This window comes from Microtus ochrogaster, linkage group LG3 (assembly GCF_000317375.1).
Source record: "Microtus ochrogaster isolate Prairie Vole_2 linkage group LG3, MicOch1.0, whole genome shotgun sequence".
Classification (NCBI taxonomy): domain Eukaryota; kingdom Metazoa; phylum Chordata; class Mammalia; order Rodentia; family Cricetidae; genus Microtus; species Microtus ochrogaster.
This window is the reverse complement of record NC_022029.1, coordinates 43,730,026-43,741,383: the sequence shown is the minus strand read 5'-3', so window position 1 is coordinate 43,741,383 and position 11,358 is coordinate 43,730,026.

The window sequence follows — 11,358 nt, the reverse complement described above, 5'->3', positions numbered from 1 at the left end:
CGCCCTTCTAATGTGTTGTGAGGGATTGTGGCCTGAATGCAGATTTTACATGAGATGAAAATGAAGATATTTTCATGGGTGCCAGGGCAGCAAGGCAAATGTGGCCTCGAGGAGGTTTTATGAGTGGGGACAGGGGTGCTGAACTGGGGTGCAGGGAAGCTGGGAGCACTCATCACAGTCTTCCAAGAATGCAGTTTTTTGCTACCCCTAATGTAAAAACACGGCAAACACCTAAATCCCTTCTTCAGCTGCTCATTGGGAAAAACAAAACATTGTTTTAACACCTCTTAACTCTGTTTCCAATGCTTTCGTTTAAAATTCATAAATCCTCTTGTCTAAAGATATACATATACATACACCGGACACAGAACACGTTGATTGCTGCTGGGGATTCAACTCAGGGCCTTGTGCCTGCTGAGCTAGCAGCATATACTGGGCCATAGCCCCAATCCTTGAGTTGTAGTTCTTATTCATATTTCATCTTTCTCATTCGGTCTATTTTCTCCCTAGAGTAAATTAGGTATTTCTTCTCTGTAGCCTTTTAGCACATTCTGTAAATGAAACTGAATATATATTGAAATACATATTGTCATTTTTTTGTAGCTTTAATATTTCTTTAAGTCAATTCTTAAATCTCCTGAAAAGGTGCATTTCCACAGCACACAGTTCGAATGCCTGGAGTTACTTTTAGTGCCTTTGGCCACGTGGAGACCAACCTGTGAATCCCATGCATTCTACCCATGTGTTCTACAGTCTCCCTCTTTCTGCACCTTCGTAGAAAATATAAAACTCCTTTCATAAACATGAGCTACAATATGTCCCAGGCACCGCATTTAAAAGATTGTTTGCTTGGCAGAAGTCTATCTCCACTGAGGAAGTCCGAATAAATAGCCTCAGGAGCCACTGTCACCGCTGAATAGAATTTATTCAACATTCACTGCATGGAAAATGCTCCAAAGATTTGTGCTGTTTATACAGAATGAGTTATAAAATGTGTGGTCCACTGAGAGAAAAGAGAGTTTATAGCAGAGACCCCCAAAGCCCCAACTGCCCCCAGGAGAGCCCCCAGCTCACCCAGTCACCCTGCCTTAACTTCACAAACAGAAAGCCCTGTGTAGATAAATGCCGAGGAGATGCAAAGACATGCTGATCTTCAAGCGCCCTCCGAACAGCTAAGGAGGTGAAAAAGGAAGGTCCTAATGAAACCATTTGTTTTATACAATTAATATGTGCTAAAGGTGAAAGCAGGCATGAGCAGAACACGTTAATATGTCTTTATTTGTGTGATGGCGTTGCAGAGTATCAGTGAATGCCTTGAAGTGAAAACAGAAAAGCCAAATTTTGCAATCTTCATCTGCCACCGAGAAGACGGCAACCGCAGTACCGTTTTCAAGAAGGGGTTCACTCACCTGGTGATGGAACAGATACAACAGCCAGGCTAGTGACTGTGGATGTCTAACGAGACTACCTTAGACCAGTCCCAAGGAGCAGAATCTAGAGTATATTGTCCATAGAGAAATGGTGAGTCAAATGCTTAACATCGTTTCTCTTAGTCTCCTAATTAAAATGTTTGAGCCTGAGTCCCTCTCTTAGATAGTTCTAACCCAGTTACAAGAGGAATCCTGCTTGCCGTTAAGATTTGTTAGAAAGTCACAGCAATTTGGGATGGGATGGTCTTGGTTCAGAATAATAAATCTTGATCTGTGCAGTAGAACAATCTCCTTCCCTTGGCAGTGTGATAATTGGGCAGAAAGACATACAATAACAAAGACAGTCAGAGAAGTGGCTCCTTTCAATAAAGGAGAAGGAGGGACTTGCAAGTTTTTATTTCGGATGAGAAGGTAATTTATAATTATCTAAAGGTTATCTGTGCTTATTATCTTGTTTCAAGGATAGATACTTCATCATCATCTTATTTATGATCCAAGAATCTTACAAGAGGGGCTGGGAAGAAAGAACACTCGCTGTGCAAGCGTAATGACCTGAGTTTGGGTCCTCAGCACTTATGTGAAAGCCAGGCATGGCCACTAACATGTGCAGTCCAGGGTGAGAGGGATACAACTATACAAACCTAGTGGGGAAATGGGAAACCTCATGCGCAAAAAAAGACCCTGCCTCGAAGGAACAAGATAACACATGCGTGCAAGTGTTTGCAGATACTCTTGTATGCATGTACATGCAACACACAACACCCACACCCACACCACCCAAACACTGTACAGGTTTTGGAGATCATCACTTTCCTTTCTGAGGTCAGAGCCGTAAATGACCCACAGAAAATTGGCTGTCCTTATGCCTGTGTTTCCCTGGGAACCTCTTCATAGTCCATCTCCAAGACCCTCCTGTTATCCTCCTACTTTGCTGGTTTCCTGCTATCTACCTTTCCAGTTGACCATGCCTTTGAACTTCAGCCAGACTGCCCTGGAAGGCTCAGGGCTTCTCATGCCCACTCACAATGGATATACCAGTTCTCCTAAGACTCTAGCTTCATTTCCAGTGACATCCAGGCCCACTCTCCTGGTCCAGAGAAAGGCAGGTGACAAATAAGTCAAACTTTGGAAGAATCAGGTACAAGGTCTCCAGAGTTCCTGCTTGTGGGGCCTTTAGAGCTTCAAACAATCAGAGAGCAGAGATGCTACCTCCAGGTAGCTTGGCCCCAGCACCATCCCTGGCCTGGGGTCTGTGCTCTGGGCTACCTCATCAAAGGGGCCTTTGCTAACTGATATCTGAAGTAGAACCTTCTCCACTCTCACCTTCTCATCCTACTGCAGTTTTCTTGATGGCACTAAGACCAATTCATGTATTAAATATCTCCTTGTAAACAAAAACGTCAAGCAGGAACTGTGTCTTTTTTTTCTCATTTGTTTCTACCACTGAACATGGTTCTTCTTTGTATTTCATTCCTTTTGTGTGTGTGCCTGTGTGTGTGTGCCTGTGTGTGTGTGTGCCTGTGTGTGTGTGTGTGTTTGTGAATGCACGTGTGTGTGTATGTGTGTACATACACAGCACTGGGTTTGGTTGATCCAGTAAAACCCATTGGTCAAGTACTGCTTGCACTGGCAATAATAAACAAAGCCATGCATTTTCTGGCAAAAACACAAGAGCACTTAGCACCTCCTATGTAAAGGATGGTATCACTCTGTGAATTGGTGTGAAAATCTTTTTAAATGTTATTTTAATATCTGAGTCATTTAATGTGCATTTTTGGTATGATTTACTAAGTCCACTTAATGAAAGAAGGACCCATCCAAGGCTTCTGCTCCCACGGGTGGAACACTGCTGAACAAACCTGAGAGAGGGTGGGTATGCAGGAAAGAAAGCAGAGGCAGGCAGTGGGCAGAGGAGAGGGCTGTACATGTTCCTCAGGGGTTGTGCAGCCTCTTCAAAGTGCTGAGAATTTTGGTACCCTAACATTTTGTTTTGCCTGGAACTGAACAAGGTGTGTGTGTGTGTGTGTGTGTGTGTGTGTGTGTGTGTGGATGTGTGTGTGGATGTAAATGTGTGGATGTGTTTGGATTGTGTGTGGATGCGTGTGTGAATGTGTGTGTATGTGTAAGTGTGTGTGTGTGCAGAGTGTGCAGCAGTTAATGAGTGGAGAAAAGGAAAATAGGAGAGTACACATTCTCTCCACGGGAAGATCTCTCTCAATCTCTCTCCCATTGAAGTCCGTCATCCAAACTGAAGGCAGAACATAAAACCCAGAATCAGCACGGCCCGTGTTTCCTGTGATGTTCCCTTCACCGTGCTCAGTAGTGAATATCTTCCTGAGCAGCGCTGCCTTTTGTCCGACACCCTGGAACATTTTCCCATGAACTCACTACTTCTTCCCCACTGGTGAAGCCTCTGGAATGGAGACATGCTCTTGTGACGGGTTTTCCTCATTAGCAGAGAGAACGCAGGCGCTGATTTATCTCCAAAGCCCCTGGGATGACTTCTGTGCTTAGATGTTGAAGAATTTCTCCTTCTTCTTCTGAACCATTAATTTTATCATTATGGAAATAGCTCCCATAATGGATAAAACATTGTCAACTGAATTTGACAGACTATTAAAACACTTCTGAAAGTTTATAAGCTCAGGCTCCCGCCTCTTGGGACTTACTTAAAACACGTGCACCCGTATTTATATTCTCTCTTAAATGTCAATGGAAAAATATCTTCCTGATAAGGTCTTTGTAACGCACCCAGTCAGTAATCAAGGATCATGTCCCTCCAGTCCTCAACTGAGACATGCTATTATTCATGAAATAGGGCTGTTCATTCATCTTTCCCACTAGCTGTGAAATCTGAGGCTTTGCCAGAAATAGGAAAAGGCCACCCTGCAAAAGGTATTGCTCAGAGGCCAGCAGATCTCTGTGAGTTCAAGGCCAGCCTGGTCTATGTTCCGGGACTATAGAGAGAGACCCTATCTCAAACAAACACAAACGAAGAGGTATTTATTTGCTTGTTATGTGATAAATATTTTTATGACATTTAGAATTTCAGATAATAATGGATCCACACACAGCGGCAAGGGAACAGTAGAGATCTGTGTGCCTTGACCTAGCAGCTCCCAAGGACACAACTGTGCAAAAACCAGAACAGAGTCTGGAGAGCAGGCTCAGTAGCTCCGGGCACTTGCTGCTCTTCCAGAGGACCAGAGTTTGTACCAACACCCATGTCAAGTCACTCACACCAGGCTGTAACTCCAGCTCCCAGGGATCAGATGCCTTCTTCTGACCTCCTATGCTCCTGAACTCGCATGCACACAGAACCACACAGAGACATACACATTTACCCATAGTTTGAAATTTTAAACTTTTTGAAAATCTCTAGGGCAATACATCAAGTATCTTATGAATGTTGGTAAGTAGGGATCTTGTTCCAACTTCCTGTGTTACTTGTATGCAATCATGTGTGTGTTGAGAACAATGTAGTTTTTACCATGTGTAGACTGTTCTACTACAGTCGAAGCAGAGAAAAGGTTCAACACTGCAGACTTGCTCAGGTTGGCCTTCTGAAACAGACTCTCTCTCTCTCTCTCTCTCTCTCTCTCTCTCTCTCTCTCTCTCTCTCGACGGGTTTCTCTGTAGCTTTGGGGTCTGTCTGGAACTAGCTCTTATAGATCAGGCTGGCCTTGAATTCACAGAGATCTTCCTGCTTCTGCTTCCCAAGTGCTGGGATTAAAGGCGTGTGCCACCACTGGCTTCTCTGTCTTCTTTCTCTTCTCTAGGGTGTTGGTTTTCTTGTTTTTTTTGGGGGGGGGGATGGTGTAATTTTTTTCTTTTAACTTTATTGAACTTTGATGACTAATTACAAACTTAAGAAAATAATTTGTCTCCTATTTGAACAAGGTACTCTCCTGGTGGCAGATGCGGACAGCTTCATTTCTGGACCTGAGCTAGCTTTCAGCCCCCACTTACCTCAGCAGGCACTTTCTGCAGCTCCCTTGCTCCATAACCCTGTCTTGTGGCTTTGTGTTCAAGCAACAGCACTGAAGGAATTAAAAAGGAGGCATCTTGAGGCATCATGGGACCAGACATTTCACTGCTTGGAAGTATTTAGATAAAAAAATCATCAATTAATATTCCAAATTTTCAGGTAAATCAAGACTTCTCTCCCAAATTTAGGAGTTCTGTTGCAAGTTCGAAGTGACAGCATACAGAGTGCAGGTTTAGCTTCTTACTGGGACAAGGGTGTCACCAGTCTCTAGAATAAAATACCAGTCTCTAAAATATGAGGATACCCCAAAAAGCGTTTTTAAATAGATACAACAAGTCGGTTACAGTATTTATCCTTTATTAGAATTTAATGTGATATATCCAGGCTGACACTCCCCATCTGCGACTGTGGATGCTTTTGCCCATCAGATATTAAAGGCCAGCAAGGAAGCCCTCGAAGTCGGCCAAATGACTTGATAAAATATACTCTTCTTGTCACCCTTAGTGCTTAAATAATTCATTGCCAAACTGGGTGGCTCTCAGAGTTGACATTTACTGCTGTTTGCTGCAAAAGAGATTACAACCTAAGACGAGGGCCAGAGCTGTTATTACCCCTGCCAACCAGGAGAACAAAGGCCTGGGTTCAACCTCTGTGATTCTCTTGCTGCTCTGTGGCTCTCAAGACAGATAGTTTCAAGCAGTGGGCTTCTAGTGAGACACTCAAGAAGTGTTTACCCAGTGGTCCCAATAACCCCTGCATATACAGACACTCAAACCCATGCAAACACAGAAAGCTCAAAAGGTCCTTCATTCCTCCCCCCCTCCCCCACCTCTCAGGCTGTGTCCTTTGTCTCTTTTTTTCCAAAGTCTCCATGTTAGAAACAAAAGAGATGGGCCTTCTGTCCACAAGGAAATCATATCTGCAGTGGGAATGAGTTGTTTTGGTTTTTAAACTTACAAAGATCAAATTCAGCAAAGACACATTGAATTGAGTCCCTTAAATGTTTATGGCACTATAATGTTGCTTTAGGGGGACACAAGGTGAATCTCTCCTCTTTCTAAGGAGGAGGAAATCACTATTTCCAGAGCACTTGTACAAGCCAAGCCTTTTGTACTTATCATTTCCTGTGATCCCATGACAATATAAAGAAGATATTAGAGCTTTTTAAGCCGGGAAACATAGCCCAGGCATGTTGAGGGGCTCGCCCAGGCTCACTCAGCTGATAGGGGTTTGCAAAGCTGGGGTTCACACCAGGTGGCTCTGACTCTGGCAGCCAGGCCCTTTCCACCCTGCGTCATTGAAGGAGGGCTCACAAAGGAAAGGTCTCTAGAAAACCGTGGAAACATGGAAACCTAAGTCATGGTAAAGCTAACACAAAGCAGACTTTAGTAAACTGCGGAAGAAATGTTCAATTGAAGGATTATAAAGAAATTTAATCTGTGGCTGATGGAGTGATCATTGTGATAAACATGTCAATGAAGCTGTTGTCCCTGCTGCTGAGGGTGCTGATGACACGTGACTTTTAGCTGCCAGTTCCTTCTGGAATTTTCCCTTCCTGGGAAGCTCACGTCCACTGACCCACTGATGTGTGAGCCAAGGCCTGACCACAGAGTCTTGCTTTCAAAGCTTGTAAGGACTGTGCTAGTTCCAGAGGGTCCTCGTCTGCCTGTTAGCTGCAGCTTCCCTTCCCTCCTATCTGGAGGCAAGGATGCGCAGGGCTCTGGGCGTCGAGAATGGAAGTGAATAACTGAACATCACTGGGCAGATGGTGCTTCCTTCAGCACTTTCGTGGGCAGAGGATTAGATTTTTTTGGAGAAAAAGCTAGGTTGAAGGCGGGCTTTATCACTTACTATCTGAGGAGTTTGAGGGCATCACTTCATCTCTCCAAACCCCAGCTTCTTCTTGTGTTAAGACAACACTTACAGTGTTGAATGTCTGGAAGTTTCTTGGCATTAATACACACAAACACACACACACATACACACATACACACAAACACATATACACACTGACATAAACACACACACAGACATATATACACAAAACACACACATGCACACGCAAAACACACACAGATATACACATATAAACACACACACAGACATATACACACACAAACACACATACACACACATCTCTCTAACTCTAAATCAGTGCTTCTGTATCTCAACCTGTTGGTTGTGACCCCTTTGGGGGTCAAATGACCCTTTTACAGGGTTCACATATCAGATAGCCTGCATACAAGATATTTACATTACAATTTATAACAGTAGCAAAATTACAGTTATGTAGTAGCAATGAAAATAATTTATAGTTGGGGATCACCACAACATGAGGAGCTGTGTTAAAGGGTCGCCACATTAGGGAGGTTGAGAACCACTGCTCTAGACAGATGTGAGTTCTAACTGGGAAGCTACAAAGGCCTCAGCAGGGCTAGCAGAGAGTAAACAGCCTCCCTCCTCTTTCCTCAGGCTGTTTCTGTAACTGAGGTTTTATTGGAACACATCTGCATCTGTTCTTCAGATATTGTCTAGGACTGCTTCTAAAATATAGCCTGAGACAGAGGGAGTTACCATAGAGATCGTATGCTGCCCCTACACCTGAAATAGCTATAGTCTGGCCCTTTAGGAGAATTTTGCCTCTCCTGACCTTGAATGTCATAGCAGAAGCAACAGTGGGCCCCTGGTAAAGGGACAGGATAGGGAGAAATTTGCAAGACACAGCAACCACTCAAGCTTAGCGGGACAAAGGGACAAGATCTCTAGCCTTGGTCATTTCTAGAAAGGAGACATCTGATTGAAAACCAGAGGTTAGTGGTCTTTACCAGCATGTCCCTGGAGGTCCTGTAAGGGAAAAAGATTTGAAAGTCAGAGATTTTTGGTGAAAACCAGGTTGAAGAAATTGAAGGCTTCTCCATTGCAGGACTCGTCAATGGCTGTGGCATGTTGGTAAGAATCGGGTATGCCTAACAGTAGATAGATACAGGTGACGGGGTAAGGCTTGAAGAAATCACCTGCCCAGGGTTCAAAGAGATGCTTTGGAACAGAGGCTGGCATCACATCCAGAAGCCCCACTGGGAGGTTGCTGCCAATGATGCCGGCGGGATGGCGGCGGTTTGTGGTAGTAAAAGCCGTCACTACAGCCAAGCGGACCTTCAATTGTTGATGCTTCTTTTTTTAAAAAAATATTTTTTATGGTTTATTTAACTTTATTTTTTTATGTGCATTGGTGTGAAGGTGTCAGATCCCCTGCAACTGGATCTTCAGACAGAATTGAACCAAGATCCTCTAGAAGAGCAGTCAGTACTCTTAACCCCTGAGCCATCTCTCCAGCCCTAGTTGATGCTTCTTAAAAGGCCGTAGTAATGCTTAGTCTGATCAGCTGGCGTCAACCCTACATCAACCCCCAAAAGCACAGCGATTTAAAACACAAAAAGAAATAGCTCAACGGTTAAGGGCTGACGTCCTGAGTTCAGTTCCCAGCAGCCACGTGGCGGCTCACAACCGTCTGTAATGGATCTGATTCCCTTTTCTGGTGTGCGTGAAGAGAGGTCACTCATATACATAAAATAAATATTTAAAAAAAGAAAAAAACCACAAAACATCTACATACTGGCTATAACTTTGATAACTATAGATGGCTTTCACATCTCCAACTCTGGCTGCGGGCTGCAGGTTCAAATCAGGCCTACTCTAAGGAACACTTGCCTGTCTGGGGCCAGCATCTTTCACTGGCGTAGTCTCCTCCTGTAGAGCAAGTCTCTGCATCATATCTGCTAACCATACCCACTAAACCCACTGTCCAAGGCAAGTCACATGGCTGAACCCAAATCCAGGGGCCTGGATGTCTGGAACGCAATTGCCCAGTAAAATGCATGAATCCTGGGAGGAATAAAAGAATGGAACCAGTTGTCAGTCTACCAGGACCCAGGCATGAAACTCACCACAGAGCAGACAACAAACATTTAAGGTCTTCTGCCCAGAAACACACAGAACGCTGTCCTCGAGCTTCAAGTGTAGTCAGTATGATCTCCTTAGAGGTTTTCTTACTCATTCAGAACTTGTCCAAGTTTTGTCTCAACAAGATGCACGCTCCCAGGTTAGCTGAGTGTTTGTGGATAAGTCAGGAAAAGCCAGCAGGCTCCTTCCCAAGGCTTGTACTCCTTCCCAAGCCGAAGAGTTGCACATCTGCCCTCTCTCCTGGTGCCCTCCGAGTTTCTCTGCTACACGCTCTGCTTCTTGTCCATCTGCTTCTGAGTCACCTCTCTTGGTTGTGGTGCTAACCTGGGGCTGATGGGATGACCTGAGCTGGGTTCAGGTTCCCTGTGTTCCAGACACCTATCTGTGACCCCCTTGAGTTCATTAGGATCCTGGGACAGAATTGCTCTGAGCAGCTGTTGGTGCCTTCTGATAGACTTAGAAGATCTAGCCCTTCAGGAACTCTGATACCTAAAACACACGTAATGTCTTTGCTCAGTATATTTAAGTCCTATCCTGAAAGGACATTTCCATGGTTAGAACCCTGAACCTGACTCTGTCCTGAGCAATCCCAAGTCTCCTGGGGAGGTGAACCAGAGCCCTCAGTAGCTTCTAGGTCTTCTCTGAATGACACTTCAGTAGGTGAGAGAGTGTGGGGGACATCCCCCCTCCCAGGTTTGCAGTAATCCTCTCCGAGTTTTGGAATCTCCTTGAGTATTTTTTGTCTCTCCTCTGAAATGCAATGGATGTTTGCATGTGTCTAAGGAAGACACAGTTAATCTCAAGACACATAAAATAGCAGGCAGCTCCATGGTCATTGGGTGTTTAACAAACGCAACTAATCGTTTCTAAGGGGTGGTGGAAAGGACTGTGGCCACAGTGGAGGAGGGGAGAGTGACGGCCACTGGCCTTTGTTATTGTCTGACAGGCTGTTAAAATGAATTCAAATACTGTAACAATGTTTGTTACAATGAGAAATGTTTGTGTCTTCTTTTTACCTTGGAAAAGGCTGAAAGAATTCCTTTGAAGCCCTGGGGGTTGTTACAAGATCCAGCTCCCAAGCTTGGCTACTAAATTCTAGATAAGAACTCAGGGTCCAGAGGCACCTAGAACGCAAGGGCCCAGCTGAGGAAACACAATACCCTCTTGTTCTGCTATGAATGATGTCTCTGTGTTTCCGACCATTGGTTTTTTAAAGTTGTTAGGAGAAAGTGTCTCTTCTAACACTGTGTACAACCTTGTTGTTGGTTATTGGCACCATAGTTTCTGTTATGAGATTTACTAATGTGTCCAACCAACATTTATTAAGCCCAGTCACCATCACCTGTTATTTATTCCTTTGTTCCTGGATTGAATTTATCTTATTGAAAATATGGTATTGGGAGCCCAAGGCCTTTTGGAGATTATTGCTTGCTGTTCAAGTCAAGGCAGTAATGGATACCAGTCACCAACTGTGCTGTTCCAGGCCATCATAGACATAGAAAGCATGTCTGTAATTCAAAAATAGAAATTATACCTGGATACAATCGGATTAAGACTACTTGTGCTGGTCAGTTTCCCACTGCTGTGACGAAACCCCTAAGGCAATGAACTTAAAAAAGAATTAAAGTTTCAAATGACTGAGAGTTTTGAGGGCCATTGTTTGGGTCTGTGGGCAGCACACTACGTCATGGCAGTGGCAGCGCATGGCAGAGAAGATGCATCCTTCTGAACCAAAGAAAGAAGCCAGAGCTCTCAACATTCCTTTCAAGGCCAGGCCCATGTTATCTAACTTCTTTCCCATGGGGGCCAGCTCTTTATGATCCTACCACATCCCCAACCTTCATAGACTGGGAGCTTGGTCGTTAGGCGCAGTAGGCTCTAAGGCATAAAATTATTTTGTTATTAAACATTAAGAGTTATGCACATTACAAGAGCTAGTTCCAGGACAGGAACCAAAAAGCTACAGAGAAACCCTGTCTC